The sequence below is a fragment of the Parasteatoda tepidariorum genome, chromosome 1 (assembly GCF_043381705.1).
Source record: "Parasteatoda tepidariorum isolate YZ-2023 chromosome 1, CAS_Ptep_4.0, whole genome shotgun sequence".
Taxonomy (NCBI): Eukaryota; Metazoa; Arthropoda; class Arachnida; order Araneae; family Theridiidae; genus Parasteatoda; species Parasteatoda tepidariorum.
This window is the reverse complement of record NC_092204.1, coordinates 50,482,141-50,501,667: the sequence shown is the minus strand read 5'-3', so window position 1 is coordinate 50,501,667 and position 19,527 is coordinate 50,482,141.

The window sequence follows — 19,527 nt, the reverse complement described above, 5'->3', positions numbered from 1 at the left end:
AAACTTATGACATAATACCACCAAAAAAAGCTCAAGAGATAGAAATTTGTGATATATTTTTCAAAATACATTTTTCTAGATCAAATACTAATATAAATTAAATTTGATAAGGTTAAACTTGAGGTTTGAATATTGACTAAAATGTTTCGAAATAAAATACATATGACTAAAATTTTCAAAATCAGTATACTTTACAAAATTTAAAATGTTTAAGCTTTAGTTTCAAAAGTCTGTCATTATTTCTGTAGCAGTAGACAACTGAAAGTAAAGTTAATCGTTTGATGCGTCATTAGACAATTATGTCTAACCTGTTTATTGTTTAGACATTTTTCTTAAAGAAAAATATTCTTCAAACCGATTATAAACACGCAATTCAAATTAAATGCTGGTTATATAATATAAATCCTGCGTTTTACTCTTGAAGAACTTCGTCTAATAATATTGACTAAAATTTTTCAAAATAAAATACATATAACTAAAAGTTTTCAAAATCAGTACACTTTACAAGATTTAAAATGCTTAAGCTTTAGTTTCAAAAGTTTGTCATTATTTCTGTAGCAGTAGACAACTGAAAGTAAAGTTAATCGTTTCATGCGTCATTAGACAATTATGCCTAACCTATTTATTGTTTAGACATTTTTCTTAAAGAAAAATATTTTTCAAAGCTATTATAAACACGCAATTGAAATTAAATGCTGGTTATATTATATAAATCCAGCGTTTTACTCTTGAAAAACTTCGTCTAATAATTAATACAGGACAATAACAGAATTACAATCACAATATAGAAAATATTTATATAACATTCATATAAAATAGTCGGAAAGTTTTTTTTAATTCTATTTAATACCTAATAACTCATACACGTAGTAATAACGATGTTATTTAAAAGAGTCATTATCTTTTTCCGATTTTTACAAGATCATCTCAATAATTTATAGATCAAGGTAAACATTTAAACTATGCTTGATGCGTGTGATGCAAATGATTTGATTTTATAAATTTAGCAATAATATCCACAAAATCTTACATTAATAATTGCTCCAAACACAAACTGCTCAAAACTGCTTTCGCTAAGATTCATTTTGAAACACAGATTCAGGTTATTTACAAATAAAAAATAATGGTGATTTTGATCATGAATATTTACAAATGCATCTCCATAACTCGTCTACAATCTGATAAGTAAATAAGTAAAACTGACACATCCATGACAAGGAAGTAAAGATGTATATATAAAGCAATTATTATATTGTTGTTATAAATAATAAAACATTAATTGCAATATCGGAAAAATTATTAAAATTTTTTTCTGATGTGGTATTTTTTTTTCTTTTCCCAATTCTCTAATAGTGGACCTCGTGATTTCGTTTGTACTATAAAGCATCGCATGGTCAAAAAATGAGCAATATATTGCTTTTCTTTAACCTTATCAGTAATTTGGTGCTTATCATAGCCATCTTCAAGCATCGCATCAGGTAACAGGTAGCTGCAATACTGAACAACAAAATAGCACACATTGGCATAATATCACCACACAAAGTACAATAGAAACCTTGGTGACCATGACATTAAAAATGAAATGACGTATAATAATAATTGTAAATATGTTACGTTTATTCTGCTATGAATATAAATACTAAGTTACCTAATAAATATTAATTAACAAGTATATTCAGCTCATGTGATTTGACAATGCTCAGCCCAGAGAGCAAAAGAAATACAATTAAAAGGTAGTCTTGTTAGTTAACACAATAAAAAAATCACAAAAATGGCAGCTATTTTGAAATCTATTATTTTTCTAAAGATTAAAAAAATCATTGAATTCTGAATATTTGAACTCCAAAAAGCGCGTGAGTCACAAAGTTAACACATTTCATGATAATATTATTAGTTACGCCACTACAGAAGACTAAACCATTGAAGTTAGACTAAAACATAGATGTTAAATAGGTGGTTTTATCTTAGCTTCCAACTTTTCAGGTTGAATATATAAAAGCTTACATAAACTTTTTTTTTTCAAAAATCGCACTTTGTTCTTCTTTTTTTTATTTGCGCAAAAAGTAATCTGAAAGATTACCAGCAGTTCAATAAAAATTTCATTAAATTTAAAAGCTCTCGCGTAGATATGATAATAAATACGATAGACTGCATGACTGAGCCTAGAAATACTTAAACAACTTTCAATAAACTTCAATTAGTCACGAACTTACTATCAACTTTGGAACTGGAATCATTTTGAAATATCCTGCAGAACAGTTAAGGATGTGGATATTTTGCGTTTATTTAAATCATGAAAATATATTTGGCTTATAATTGTAGCTAAAATGTTTAGTAGGTATTTTCATTATTTGTGTTTTCAGACAAAAATCGGTCGAATTGATTGCTTTGAAAAATATTACTAAAATTAATGCTTTTTTCTTTTAACATGTTTAGTGTGGTAAATGCCGTTTGAAGATATATTTTTAAGTTGTCTGCTAAAAGTGTTATATAATTTCATTTATTTGCATTTTTATGCTAAGTTTTTTATTATGTATATACTTACCTTGTACTTTCATTAAGATTTTATTTTATAATTGTTTATCACATAGTACAGTATTATATACTCTAGTTTATGTTACTTTTCTTTTAAGAATTTTTCAGATTCTTATTTAGCAGATATTTTTTAATGTACAATCTTATTCAACAGTTTTTATTTTGTTTCAAATTTTAAACATATGGAGCTCTCTTCGTTGTTTTCTGTTTTCATGCTTAGAGAAAACACGCATTTGTTTATATTTTTTTATATCATGAAATAAATTACGAGTTGGAGTAGATTTCGACTAAATGATATGTAAGCGTCAAGTTGATAAATTTATGGAACTAAAATACTCTGTTTTAATACTTAAGGGAAATACTGTTCTATAAACATTTTTCTTTTAAATGGATATCACTTAATAGGTATGAGTTGTCATAAGTTTGGACTAAACAAACTGTAAACGTAATTCTTACGGAGTAAAAATTCTCTGTTTCAATATTTAGAGAACGAACTGTTCTTTTTTTTAAATGAATATCACTAAATAATTGAGATGACAAAAGTTCAGACTGAGCAAAAGGTTTATAAACTTATGGAACTAATTTTTTTGTTTCAATATTTAGAGAAAATGCTTTTTGCTTATATTTTTCTTTTAATGGATATAATGAAATAATTATGAGTTGTCATAATTTCCTATTAAGCAAATGATAAGCGTAAAGTGGATATTTATTTAAAATATATTAGACTTAATTTCGATAACCAAATTTCAAACAACAAATATAAAATGAAAGAGCCGCGTCTGGCCTTGCTGAATAATTAATTTAATCAAATTGAGTTACTTTATACAGCTCAAACAATTAAAAATAAAAAAATTTACATTAATTTTTATATGATATTATTAATTCTTAATGCTCAAATCAGACCATGAAGATTTTAATCTGGTATGAGAAAATCCAATCATTATATATTTAAAATTAATTAGATTGTCTAAAAATTCTATTTTTATTCCTGGATTGTAGGCCTTTTTGTAGGATGTAACGCAATAATAAATTATAATATTATTACATGTGATTGTGTTTTAGAAAGTTTTAAAAACTTTTTAATAATAACTATAATTAATTATTAAAATTTAGTAGCTATACTTAGTCAGAGTGAACACTCTCCATAAACGTTTAATGCACTAATTAACAGTTAGTAGTTGTTTAAAAATACCGCTAACCATTTCATCCAAAAATTTTACCTATTTATACAAATACAGATTACCGTAAATCTGAAAGTTTACCATAAATATGTCAAAAAGTAACTAAAATACACAAAAGCATAATTCAGATTCAAGTAAAAACTGTACACTGCTTAGCCATTGTAGAAGTTTAAAAATGAAAGCTAGATTAATATGCATTTTTTTTAAAGGTACAATTTCCGTTTGTTTAAACACTTTACATACGATACAAAACAATTATTTTGCATAAAGACATGAAATTACATTTTAAAACGTAATTAAAATTTTCTATAAAAATTAAAGCACTGAAAAAATGCTTAAATATTTTTTTATAATCTTTTCCGACATTTTAAATGATTTCAACAAAAATCTGCGAAAACTCAGCTTTAATTATGATTTTTTTTAATTGTCATTAAAATTCCAACACATTTTGTCACAATAAAACATAATTAAAACTAACATTTTTTTTATTCGTTTAATCTCGCTACTCATTAAAATTACTTTTTAAAAACAAATCCACTTTACGCATCTAAGCACAGGAATTCTTTATTTTTGTTACTTAAAATAACGAAATATGTCTTTTGTGCTTTTGAACAAACAGAAAATAATTTAAGCTTCCTTTTTAAAAAGTTTTTTGTAAACATTTAGTTTTAGTAAAATCATTTAATTTTACGACAATTTTGTAGATATAATGCTTTTATATCGACAAAACGCTCATAATATATTATACTGCTTTTATATAATATTTTGCTTTTTAATGTTATAGTTTAAATGTTTACATATTCGACCTTTTTTTCAAAATTATGATTGTTACTGCTAAATGCGTGTGCTAGGTATTTAAACAACGATATTTTTAAAAAAAATAAAGTTGTAATATTTTAAAAAAGCAGAGTTGTTTTTTATTGGCTGTTATTTTGAAAGAGATTTTAAAAAGAAATCTGTTGCCTTCCTTGTGTCCAAAACTACTTTTCAAATGTAAACTATACACAGATTATGTTCAAACAATATACAGCATTCCATCTTGTCAACATTGAAAAAATTAAATGATAATAAAACATTTTTTTTCATTATTTTCTATTGCAAAACAAAACGCAGAAGATGCTTCTAAATAGAACACGCTAAATGTTTCGGAAAAATGGTTTAATAACAGTTCATTTAATTGCTGTTTTATCATATTCAAATAAAACAGTTAAATAACCATAAATAATATAGTTTTCAAGATGTTAACCGTGAGAAGAACTTCTGAAGAAGATGCTTCTAAATAGAACACGCTAAAGGCTTCGGAAAAATGGTTTAATAACAGTTCATTTAATTGCTGTTTTATCATATTCAAATAAAACAGTCAAATAACCATAAATAATATAGTTTTCAAGCTGTTAACCGTGAGAAGAACCGTTTAACTATTTTTACTTAATATTTTTTGACAACCAGAATTTTATTGAACCAACTTAGCCAACGTAATAAAGTCACTTAGTTCCCTGAAGCTGCGTACAAATTTTTGCCGAAGGGGCTAATCTGTCATTCTCATGCGTGACAGAAGTAGAGTTCGAGCTTCAGAGTTGCAACCACACTATATTCCTCATTCTCTGCAACCTATGTTAAGTTTTCAGTATCTTGCAATCTCCAACTTGTAACCTTGGACTGTTAGAAAACGTTACTCTTATTCACGTATAAGTGGAAGCACCATAAAGCTGCTTAACACAAAAAGTGTACTATTTCTCATCTCTAGAGGAAACAAGCAAATAAACAAATTTAAACATTTTTCATTATTTATTTGATAAAGCACAACTCAACCACAACCTATCACCAATGTCTAGTTAAACTTCTTGTTTACGGTTTTTGCAACCTAGTCTAGTATAGTTTTCTAGCGATGGTTTATACCATACTAGCTGTAAACGGCTTTAATAGCGTAAAGGTAAAAATTATTATTTACCGTAAACTTTACGGTTAACGATATGGGCAAACTGTTGCCGGCTTTTTACCGTAATTTCAGAATGAAAATTTGAACATATAAAAAGTAAAAATTATGCTCAATTTGAAAAATAAAAACATACTTATAAATGGATTTTTACTAAAAGATATTTTCTTACAAAATATGATATTTCGAGATAGTTTTTTAGTATAATTATGTAAAAAATTGAACGGTAATTAGAGCAACTGTTTACATTACGAAATTATGGGAAAAAATAGAGCTGTAAAGAGAGAATCTTTTTTTATGTTAAAAATTGCATGAACAAATGTGTCTATCTTACACTTGAAATTATAAGAGTATGTTTACATTAAATGATTCAAACCTTTCATCGCTCTTCATACTATTAGAATTATATATTGTAACTTTGATTGTAGCACTGTCTTCAGATTTAGAGGATCAAAAATCTTAAGTTAGAGAAAAATGTATATTAATTCAGTCAAGTCAAAGTGCGCTTTTGTGTCCGATGCTGTATATTAAAATGACGCCTGCACGAACAATATTTAAAATCCATCTATCGAACCATTCAGATGCCACATTAGTTTGTAACAATTCTAATATTGCATAAAACGTTCCCTTCTTTTTCAAATATTTAGTTTTACTGCACTGTTTTTATCTCTATTTGTGCTGTAGCTTATCAAATAAGAAAATATAAATTCTAATAAAGGTTATCAAACATAAAAAAACTGCACAGATTGCAATAGAGATTATTAAACTAGAATGAGGGGAATTGCTTGCAATATAGATTATCAAACGTGAAAGAACTGTATAGATCTCCATAGAGGTTATCAAACATGAAAAAAACTGTATGGATTACTATAGTAATTATCAAACACGACAGAACTATATAGATTGTGATAGAGATTAATAAATATGAAGGAATTGCATAGGTTGCAATGGAAATTATCAAGCAATAAGAAAATTGTATTGATTGCGAAAGAGATTATCAAATATAAGAGAATTGTATGGATTGCCATAGGGATATTCAAATGTAAAACACTGTTACTATTGCGATCGAGTTCATAAAAAGTAAAATACGGGTGTTCTTGTGATTAGATAATCCATTTGTTCAAACTCTCTCTATAAACATAAAAAAAAATCCAGTTCACCGAATTTGTCTGATTTCGCCCCATTGGGGTAGTTTTCGAATCTAAATTTTCCGTTCTTTCAAACACTTCCCTTTCTAAACAATTAAAATGAAACTATGATCTATCCCGATGGGATTTTTGAAAAGAGGAAACTTTAAGTTTATTTAATTAAACACGTTAAACTAGTTGGTTATGCTGAGATACATTCCAATAAAATTCGATTTGCTACACACAAGATCGCTAGAGATTTAAAGTATACAAGATCCGTGTTTTATTGTCAGCCTATTAAATGCAAAACAAATATCTAAGATTAATTATCGGAAAAATATAATATTACCATTTAAACTACTTTTATTACAGAGTGGCTTATTATTGTTAAGAAAGTTCAGAAAGTTTAGTACCTTTAAAAGTTAGAAAAAATAAAATCATTTTGTTAGCAAAATTGATTTCTTTAAAAAAAACACTTTCTTTTTTTGCGTAAAGCTTTCGAATCTTTATAGAAAAGTAAAGAATAATGATAAAAATGTTAAGAGCATTATTACGCTTCAGAGAGTTTATTGCTACTCTTTAGAAAACTTCGAGCGCCACTAAACTTTAAAGATCTTACTGTGATCATTTAGTTTTTTATCGGTATAGAAAGTCGAATTTATTACATTTTTATTAACTAAATATTTGTGTTATTATTAACAAACTATTTGATGTATTTATTTATGTTACATTTTAAAGAAATATATATATATATATATATNATATATATATATATATATATATATATAATCGAAGATTTCGATTGCATTAAATTTAATTAAATAAATTACTTCTTGTAAATAACTCAAGATAAGTTAATAGTTCTACGATCATATATATGAATTAATATTTATAACAACACGGAGAAAAAAAATACTCTCGTTCTGCATCGTAATGACGTCTCTGGTAAAGTCTACCATAATTCTGGTATTAAAAACAGAGATATACAGTATTTAAACCATTAATTTGATATTTTTTCCGGTCATCTACCGGAAATTCTGGTTTTCAAAAATGCCATTCTTTTTGCTCCACATTTAATAAAAGTACAAAACTGAAAAGTAATTTTACCGAATAAATGGCTTTCATGCTACGCTTTAAGGCTTCATGATAACATTATTAAATTTTACAATGTTTATCAAATTTTATCACGCTATAAGACCATGTTGTATTGTTAATTTTTCCGAAATCATTAATAAAGGACTTCGGTAAGAACTACCGAGCTTTTTTGTGTTCATATAGAGCCAGAAACATGATAAATTTTTCCTCATAGGTAATTTTAACCACATGTTTACTCAGCGAATAATAAAATTGGGCTTAAATTCAAGTGATTTTTATGAAAGTAATTTTTACTATTATTTTTCAATTTTACTATTTTGCAGAAAAGCTAAGTATCAACTATTCATCAGATTGAAAGATTTATGTACGTTTGGTTTAATGTTGATCACTGTTATTAGTATTGTTTTACATTATATTGTTTAAAGTTTCTGCAAGCATAATGATGCAATATCTTTACTTTGTTTCATAACTTCTGTATGACTGACTAAGCTAAAGATTCACATTTATACCTAATTTCCTGCCACGCTAATATAATTAAAGGAAAAAAAACAGATTTTTGTATATAAAAAGGAATTGGACATTAAAAGGAGCAATACCGGGTAATACTCGGTTTTACCCCGAAAGTATAGGTTATCAAAATGTAACCTAACAGTGCTATTATTGAACTAAATCCTTATTCTTTTTTAAGTTATGAATCTATAGTAAATTTATGAAGGTAGATTGAAATAATTTTTGTAACTGTACAATAAATAAAGCCTATAGCCAACAAATAAGGCGAGTTTAAAAACAAAAGAACATGTGAGGGTTTACATGGTAAAGCATATTTATCTACTCACACGCCCTCAATTAATCAACAGCAACACGCCAATATAGTAGGCCCTTCTTCTTGACTACTAAATCTTAATTCAAAATTTGCCCGCTAAAAAACTCATTTCGACGCAAACGAGATACCTGTTATTCCCCACAACCGGGTTTAACCCCACTATCCTTTATATGTTTTCTTTAAAGAGCCTCAGAATTAAATTAAACAGATTTGAAATATTTTCTTTCTTAAGATTCATAAAAAGGAAGGTAAGTCATTTATTATTTAATTTTCTGAATCTATTACAACAGCATACTGTTATTACTAAAAATATCAGGAAAAAAACACTCATAAAAAATGGCAAAAACGCTTTAATGTATTTCAGTAAATTTGGATTAGTCACGATCTCACCATTAACTGATTTTGGAAGAAAAGTTTATTTTTTGAGTTTCTTCAATAATCGTTTCATTTTAACTGATTATGCCCTTTTATATTTCAAATGAAAATTTCAGCTGCGAGTAACTAAACTGTGGAGTTAATCTTAAAATATTTTTTATGAGCTTTATACATGCATACATTAAAAACTTGATTTTATATGGTAGGGTAAACAAGGAAAATAAAGTTGCTTGAATCTCTTACACAATATTGAAAGTGGGTAATGCTAATCGCCTCCGTGACTTAGGTTCACGGGTGCCTACTGGGTAAAGTTAAATGAACAACACTTCCGCATCCCGTATTATTAAAGTGAAAGATAACAATCTATTCAATTAATATCTTCTTGAAATTATGTTTACTTGTTTTAACCTTTAATAATTTGTTTTTTTAAATTTTCAGCATGTGAACATAATTAAATCATAAAAAACACCTCTAGAAATAAAAATTGGGGAATATTTTATGGATCAATCCTCAGAATATGTACACGGATTTCGGATATGGATATGAACTATGCACCATATATATTCCCTCTCTAAAATTAGTATGCTGTACAGTTATAAGAGGTCACATTTAACAAGTTACTCATCAGAAAGAAACCTTTAAAGTTTTGTTAAAAGTAGTTATAAGAATTTTCTTGGTGGAAATCTACTTCAGCATCTATATTCCATTTGCATCCAGTCCGTATGCTACTTTTTATATTTTCCAATTTTTTATAACCGTCGTTGAACAGCCGACATAATTTTGGGTTTATGACTACTACTGTTCAACCCCGTAGCCTTGTAATCTTGAACCAATCCAAAAGACAAGGAAACTCCTGGATCAGTACCCCTAGAGGTATGATTGTATGATTTCGTGAGGACTTTGTGACTCGACAGATTTAAAGTGCATCAGTCAACAGTTACTACACGAATATATATAATAAAAAAAAGATATAATTTCGCCATCAGCTCACACGATTACATTTGCGAAAAAAAGAGTGCTATCTAATATTCCATTAATAAAGCCAAAGCAAAATATATCAATACTAGTCACTTTGGCTATATTAATACAATGATGAAAAAACACTCTTTTTTTTGAAAAAATAATTGAATGAGCTGATGACGATATTATATCTTTTCTTTATTCTGTTTTCCAGTGTTGTGAAGTTCAAAGACAATTATTCGGTTATCTGCTTTATTTTACTACAAGTATCTCGGTTATTATTATTAAGTAGTATTTATGGACAAAAGGGGAAAAGTGTTCATTTTTTATATAATTAACTTTACAGGAGAAAAACTACAGTTATGATAAACATTACTTCAAAAATTTTTCTCTTAATTTTGATACAATATTATATTTTTAATTTTTTTTCTAATAATCGTACAGAACTTTGACTTGATATGCATCATCATTAATTACTACTTTTAATCTCAGTCATAAGCATATTTTCAACTTAAGGAAAACTTCAATTATTGCATATTTCGAATTTAAAATTGGAAAAAAAAGAAGTCAAGATTTATCTCAGTCCGTATTGATTGTGCATAACTTAAGCTGACGCTAACTTCGTCAATGGTAAACTGATATCCTAATAAGGAAAAGAAAAATCCTGTGTACAAACGTTTCTCGATAAACATGTCAGACTTAATGAACAATTTTCAGGGTGTTACACGAAAGAAATAACTAATTCTTAACGACATTTACTTTGGCTCGATATTTTGCTGCAAACATGGCGAAAGCTTGTTATTTGAGAAAGAGTTTTCATGCAATACTTAACGACAGCGATGACAGCTACATCCTCTACCGGTATTTTTTATATTCAGATTTAACGTGAATGCGAAGGTACTTGATACAACTATTACAAAGTCGATATTGGTTTTCTGACGCACAGGCTTTGTAGCTGTCTCGCTCAATATCAGCATAAAATAAAAGAAGAAAAGAAGTGATATTATTTTTGATTTTTGCTTTCGTCGTTTTAGGCATTTACACGACAAAAGTAAGGCAAACACAATCTGTTGCAAGCCGTCTAAGATTAATTAGTTCTTTCCGTTTAATGAGGAATATCGCTTATTCTATGCGATTACTTTTGTTTTAATTACTTCCGCACTGCATTTTGTAGTATAATTAGACAAAAAGTTAACAAACATGGTTTAGGGAAGTAGAAATTGAGGGAATTAATTCTTCCTTAGCCATTGCGTTGAGCTACATAACAGGCAGTCACTAAGTCGGTAAAAGTGAGAAAGATATCTATCGTCTTTAATTATTTGGATGACAGTATCACCAAAAACGCCAATGTGTATTAAAATTCAAATACGAGGAAAAAATTGCGCAGCAGAAATTAACTTTAAAACATAATTAAACTAAGAAATTTTCTGATAACAGTGAACGCTAACTTGGAGGGAATCGGTCACTTTTAACCAATATATCTATCTTAAACAGGTTTTTCCCTCATACACACAAACATTAAAAAATACCAATGAATAATGCAAAAAGTTTGAATAATTCAGAGTATAAAGCTTTTGTCTGCCTAGGAAACAACAAAAGTTTGAATCCTAGCTTCTGCTGACCCCGAGCTTCCTGCTCGTGCCAACCTCATTGCTAACACAATTGGAATAAAGAGATTTTATTTGAAGTTATTTTATATTCGTTTTTGCCATTCCGTTCAAGATTGACCAAATTATTCCTTAGACTTTAGAAGACAAAATAGAATTTCATTCAAAATTGAATGATCAAAAATATAGGTCATTCAAATACATAAATTGCACATTTTTTCTGTGGCCAAATAATTGCAGTATGTAACGAGTTTTATAGGTATAGAAAATAAGAATTGATTTGGAGAATTATCTAAATTTTCAGCACAAGATATTAAGAATTGCAACACCAACGAAGAAAATATGCTTAATATAAGACATTTGGTTTTTGCTAAGTTTTCAGTTGCCGTTAGATTTCCTCCGTTAGATTGAGAGTCCCCCTACCCCTTGGTATTTAGAGAATCTTAACAATTTATAGCAGTAATTTATGACAGAATTACTCGTACCTATACATAACATCCATTATTCGCAAAAAAAATTTGAACATTCATATGTCGTGTGGAATAATTAGCTTTAAAAAAACTGTAATAATTATATATCTGGCAGTTATATGACACATAAACCGTTAATTTAATGATAAAGCGTTAGTTTTCTTGCTAAGAAGATAATTCATAATTTCACACCAGTTTTATTCATAAAGATTTGAATGAAAAAAAAAACAAAAAACGCTACGATGTATTTTTAATTGTACTTTTTCTATTTAAAAAGTAAATGAAATGATCTGTAAAGTTAAGGTCATTTTTATTAAGAACAGGATTAACAGGGAATAAATTTTTTCTTTTTGCCTACAATTAATTTCAGGCAGTATGTACTGTTATTTCTTTGTGTCACTTCATTATTAGTACCTGATTTAGTTAAGTATATGTAAGTAATCAATTTAGCTCTATTTCTAAAGGTTTATTAATAGTTTTCTATTGTTTGCATAATAACAGTTTATATTTTATGAATGTTGTTATATGTAATATAGTAATATACAGTATTGCTGTAATATGCATTAGAATAGTTTTAATGTGTATTCAGCTAACTATCTGAAATTATCGTTTGTTGTAACCTTACGATACTTTCAGAAATTTCAGGAATTAAAGAATGAAAGCTGTTATCAGTTTGATACCTATAAGTGATGTCATTGTAGATCAATCAGGGCATTTTGAAGCAAATCATGTTCGACAAACAATGACGCCCCTTACAGGTATTCAATTAAATTTGATTTAAATCACAAAGTTATTTATAGTCACTTCACTTCTTCACGAATTGGAGCCCAATTAAACTTAAACTTGACCATTTGACCATTGGAATATGTTTATCAGAAATGAATGCATACCTTGCAACATAAACTAGCTGAAAAACCATTCTTCATACGGGGTAAAAAGGTAAATAATCAATAAATAGTTATTTATCAATATTACGGCACAATTAATGAAGCTAAAATAATTCCAGATTTTTTATATATATTATCATTTTTTGTTGTCCCCAGAGTCTTTACATGATTAAATAAAGCACATTCATGGTAGTTAAACCGACCAAAATAAAGATTAACTCTACTCAGTATCAATTGGCATAATGCTGTTGCTCGAAGTCCACACATAGTCATAATTTATTTTACAAGCATTACTTTTACAATTAAAAAAACTATTGGTTTTTAAGATATTTGACAAGTTCAAAAACATAATTTGGGACAAAATTTTCGAAATTTAGTTTACTATAAATTTAAATTTGTTATACTCTTAGCTTTCTGAAAATACTTTACTTTTGCTTGTACTCTAAGTATTTACAAAGTTGTGGTAGCTTTTTGCGAGGTGATAACAGTGGATAGACTAATGATTTTAAATCTTAAGTTGTTAAGCGTAAATTAAAAAAAAAGAAAAATTCCTTATTTTTATCTAAAAATAGTCATTCACAAAAAAATATATTAATAATATTTTTTGTAGTTTTACATATAAACGTAATAAGTGTTTATACATAATAAATCAAATAACTAGTTTTTTTTAAAATTTTGTATTAATATATTTAAAAGAAAAGTTGCCGTAACTAGTCGAATAGCTTAATAACAGAGTGTAAAAATTTAAAGCCTCTCCTTAGTGAATTAGGGTTTTTTTTAATTAATTTTACCTTTTAATATATATAACTTTTTTTTAAATTTCAATTTGTATCTATAACTAAAAAAAAAGTAAAATCATTGGCATTGATAATAATATGGCAATTTTTTACTTTTCTCCTAAGCGAATAAGTACTTTCCTTCTTTTTTTCCGATATTTGCTTTTTTTATTTCAGTTATAACCAACTAATAAAAGAAACTATGCAGTATTACGGTTTCCCTAAAAAGAATAAAAACCTTTTCTCGATCACTTTTTTCTGTACATTGCATATATTTTTTATTTCAGTTATACTTACTATCAAAATCAAATCAGCATCATTATCATCAAAAATAGTATTGAGATTTTATTTTACTTTGTACGCAGTAAACGTTTCAGTAGTGTCTTTCCATTAATTTTGTTTTTTTAGTTCAGATTGTTTTTCATTTAAATTGCCATTAACTGCCATTTAAATTATTTAGCTTTATTCAAGCGCATTTCAAAAGCATAACCATAAGCAATGCAAGTATGTAAGTTTAATAGCTTGGGTTTATTTTCCAGCTGAATCAATTTTCGGTTTAGATTTAGTTGGATACAGTCAAGTGACATCACGGGCGTATGTCAAACCTGATTGGTTGACTCACGCATGACGTTGATTGCAAGTATCCAATTGCTACCCTGGTGACGTGGTCTGCCTATGCAACCTTATTCATGTTTCTCTGACATAATGAACAACATTAAGATTATCTGACATGATGAGTTAAAAATAATTTAACTGCAAAGAATGTACAATATTGTTATCTATTAATGAGAGCTATAAGGCTAGTAAACATCACTAATGTTATCATTAAAATACTTTTTAGAGCAGAATAATCTGTGGTTTAATTTTTATCAAGCGTCTCTTCAGAACAATTTAATTTAAAGTTTTGAACGATTTTTAGAATCAGGAGATAAAATATACAAATTATACAAATTACACTCTTTCATACAAATTTCAAGACGTTGACATAAACGGTTCTGAAGAGTTAAAAGAGACACATACACACTAAGTCTTCATTTTATTATTATAGATATATGTAATTTTAAATTAGTAATTTTTTTTTTTGTTTTAGTTTTTCTTCTTTAAAAATCATTTTCTTTGCTAATGCTTCTCCCCCTTTTTTTTTTTGCTTTCTTAAATCTAAACATGAATTTCCTCTAAATATATTTTCTAAACTTTTCAGCCCTTACATGGTTTTTCGGTAATTTGCTAATTTTAAAAAAATTTTTTCAATTCTTTTACCTTACTTTTCTTACACATTTTTTAAATCGATACATGGTTCCTTAGATTATTTTTTTCAATTTTTAATTGACGTTATAGCAGTGGAATAAGTGAAAGAAAAGAAAACATTTTTTACATCCAAAAGAAAAAAAAAAGTTTTGGGGGAACGTATTTTTTTCTTCCTTTTTATGCTATCATGGATATTGCTTTAACAGCGTAAGTGATCAAATGAAGTGCTATTAGTTATAATTGTGCTTCCACTCTAAAGTTCTATTTTGCATTCAAAAAAGTTTCTTTTTACTTGAAGTTTGTGAACGATAAAATTAACTAATATGCATATAAAATATAAGATTATTATGTTTGGTTAAAATTTTTCGTATTTTTTAGTTTTTAAGTCAATTGAAAATTATGCTAACCACAATAACACGAAGCTTCAAAATTTTATTCTTAGGTCGAATAGTTTTGACATAATATTGTTATTTTTAAATGACATTCAATGCATTTTAGTTCTTTTGGCACATTTTAGTTTTTTCAACCAATAAGTAAGCCACATTATGTATCAATCTGTTAAAAAAATTTCAGTGTGAAATTATTCTTACTTATTTCCCTTTATCTTTTATATTCAGACATTTATAGATATAAGCAAAATTTCTAACTAGAATTTAAACCACGCAATTACATTAGATTCAAAATTATGTTACCAAAAAATATAATAATCAAATAAGTTTTTTTTTCGAAAATTTATTTTTATTGATAAATATTATTTAAATGAATTCAGACCAAAAAAATATTTCAGACTAGTTTATAATATTTATGACAAGAAACAAAACAATAGACAAGAAACAATTTTAACGAAAAAAAAATTAAGACTATGAAAAAAATGCAACGAAGGTTTTTCAAAAAATTTGGATAAAATTTTATGTTTACGTCAACTGTAACATTTAAACCCTTGCCTACATTATGTCTGCTAAATTCATTAAAATAGAAGGATGATAAATTCTTGTGAATGACGATAAAAGTTTCGATATTGTTTTTGGACATCTTCCAAACAACTTTTCACTAAGCTTTTTGAAAAATGAGCAGGACTTAATATTTTTAATGGCTTTAATAAAAAGTGAATTGTGATACAATGTTTTTTTCTTAAGAATTCTATTAAACTAAAAATCCATTGATTGAAATAAAAGGAAATCATGTAACGTTCAACTAAAAGAAGCTAATAATATAACATTTCATAAATAGTTTTGAAAACTTTTGGGAGGTAGAATTGAAATTCCTATTTAGACTAACTGATTTGATGAATAAATAAAATACGAAAAGAAAATGAATTTAGTCCCCTCATTTTAGATAAAAAAAATTACTATTAATGGAAAAGTTTATAAAGTTTCGAAAATTTGCGAAAATACTCATGCATGATCCAGCTTGTGTGAACAGAAAGTTCAAACTTTCTGAGGGGGTGCTCCAAACAACTTTACACCCTAAAACTATAATTTTTATGTGCCTTATAAATACAATTTTAATGCACAATTTGTTTTGATTTACTAGCAAATGCGTGCTAGAAATATTTTATATAGATTCTTGTGATGAAAATAAAATATTTCGCTAACCGACCTGTGTAGGAGTCAGGGAACTAGCCTTGCATGACAAAGATTCTGGGTTCGAATCCTGGGCAAGGCAAAAGAAAAAAATTTCATATTCCATGAGGAGGACATTACATTCCTCCACTCCCTAAAACCGTATGTTTTAGGCACATGCCGAACAATAAATTTTAGAACAATGCTTCTTTTCAATTGTCAATCAATTAAATATTGAAATATAATATGGATAGATCCTATAGCCTTGACAAAATAGTTTTTATAGCCTTGAGTATATCCACCTCCTCCCCAAACATCACTTTTAAATACCTCAAAATTAAAATTTTTCCGATTTATTTTTTATTCTTAAGTGATTAATTATTGGAATATAAATTATATGGATTTAAGTAAGTAATAAACATTAGTTCATATTACATGAAAGTGAAATTACATCTCAAGAAGAAAAAAAACAAAAGATTTCGATAGATTTCAAATAAAATGTTTACGTTTATTTATTTTTTGAATCAATATTTTTTTATCGTAAAATTTTACTAAACAAAAAATCTGACGAACTGTGATTTGTTGAGTAATATTTACTGCAAAAATCACTAAATCACTGTAATTAGTAAAACAGTACTGCAAAAATAACAGTACAGTATAAAATTGTAAGGTAAAAAGGTTTTTACGGTAAAATGGGTTTTACGGATGCTGCATTCAACGTATTAGTACTTTTCATAGTAATTTGATCCGGAATTTTTTACACTGTATACGTGTATAAAGTATATTACTAAACATTTCGTATATTTACGTTTTGTAATAATTTCCGAAAGTTAACTACTGTGCAACTTTCCAATATACACCTTACGCAAGGGAAAATTGGAATGGTTGAATTCGAACCATAATTTTTGTTAGAGTACAGTATTAACGCACTGTAAAACAGTATTAACGTCAATCCAGGTAATTCGGTTACTCAAGTTTGCGCCATCCTTAACGTAATCTTTACGCGGCGCTCAGATGGCAACATCGGTAAAGAGTTGATCTCTACAATTGTTTGAGAGCTGAGAGAAACGAGTTCCATCCTGACAGATGACAAAACAACCATACGTAAAATGCGTAGCAAGATGTATGTTAGTTCGTTCGTAGCTGAAAACTCTCTCGTTGTTTGTGATGCTGAAATTTGGATAAAGGGCTGCCAAGTCCCTTGCTGCCCATGCCGTCTGACCAGTGTCAACATTACATGGTATTCTTATCATGGTCATTTTTTTTTCTAATGCCCACCTGTGTTAACAATTTGTCAATTCAGGCTTTTAGAGCAGATTTTTTGGTCACTCTTTCAGGAGTACCATCTCAGGTGAGCCAACGTTGCTCCCATAGATAGATAGTGCAGAGAACTTTAGAACATCCCTTCCTTGACCGGGATTTAAACCCAGAACCTTTCTGATGCAATATCAGTTCCCTGACACCTGCAAAGTCCGTTCGGCTGGTCATTAAAAGATAGAGCTTTGAAAAACGAGGGTAAATGCTTTCTCATAATTGGGTAGTGTGTGCTGTACTTTCGCTCTTTTTCTGTAAGTCAAATTCTCGATAGGCATTATAGTGCCGTCCGCGATTTTAAAACAAGGACCTGTATTTGTTTTTAAAAACTCATTATAACTTTTTCGAAAAGTTACATTTTTTATAAGTGTAACATAATTTTTTAACTGTAGAATGAACCCTGCTTTTAATTGTAGATTGTATGCAATGAGGTAAATTTGGTTTGGTTGGTGTAGATGACTATAATTGAAAATGATGATGAAAACAGGTTCATAATCATAAAACTTTTATTCAGTAGTAGTTGTACAGCTCGAGATACAAGATTAAAAGAATATTTTATCAAAATAACTTTCCAAGTGAAATAATAAATTTAGCTTAATAATACCAATTATGACGGGCCACCCCCCACAACCTGCTTAATAAATTGCCAGATTTTAAAAATATTATTAACTGTTTGTAGTGCAGGAGGGATCTATAATTGGCTCGTAATTGAAAGAAAAAGGCTGCCAATTCAGCCAACCTCGCGATATCTCATCTTAATATTTAAATAATAGCTTAATCACCAAAAAGACCGTGACATATTAATGTAACCCTGTAACTGAAATATTTTTGTGGTTAGAGAAATAAAGTAGCTTAAGGAATAAAGAGTCAAAAACATATTTTTATGTTCGATTTAGTTGCAACAGTGAATTAGTGCATTTGTATTGAGTAAAAAAGTTAGCTGCTATTGATTATTAAGAGGAGAATAAAATATTTAGATTTGATTTTTGTAAAATGTCATAAAAAATAAACAATTGGTTTTTAATTAAATTAAATTTGAATTTAGAACGATTAAAAAAATATATTCATGAAATCAAAGAAATTTTAAAAGCAGAGGAATTTGCAATGTCTGCCATGTGTCATAGTTTTTCTGATGAGAATCTATTAGAAATATGACTATAGCACGTAATTACAACAGTAAGTAGTAAATTATTTTGGTAAACTTCACTAGTATTATTATTATCTGAGACCAAAAACAATATGATTTAACGTTACTGAGAAAGCATTTACGTGACCTAAAATCATTCTTTCGTTGCTGTTCAATGAGCAAAATGTGCATTGAGGAAAAATTTCAAATAAAATTACCTAAATGCGAAATGGGTAGTCAGTTTAGTTATTCAAGCAGAAATTTGTTTGCAGGGAGCCACAATTGAAATGTTTGCACACTATTCATGTGTACATAAAATAATCAATAGAACATCAAAAATATCATTTTAATTTTGTATTTCGTCTTAACAAACAGCTAACATTAACATAGCTTAACAGTAGAGAACTATAAGAGATAAGGAAAGAACACTATTCGTTTTCAAATAATATCCATCCGTATAATGGAATAAGTATTAGATGATAGTTGAGTTTGCAATAAAAACCTT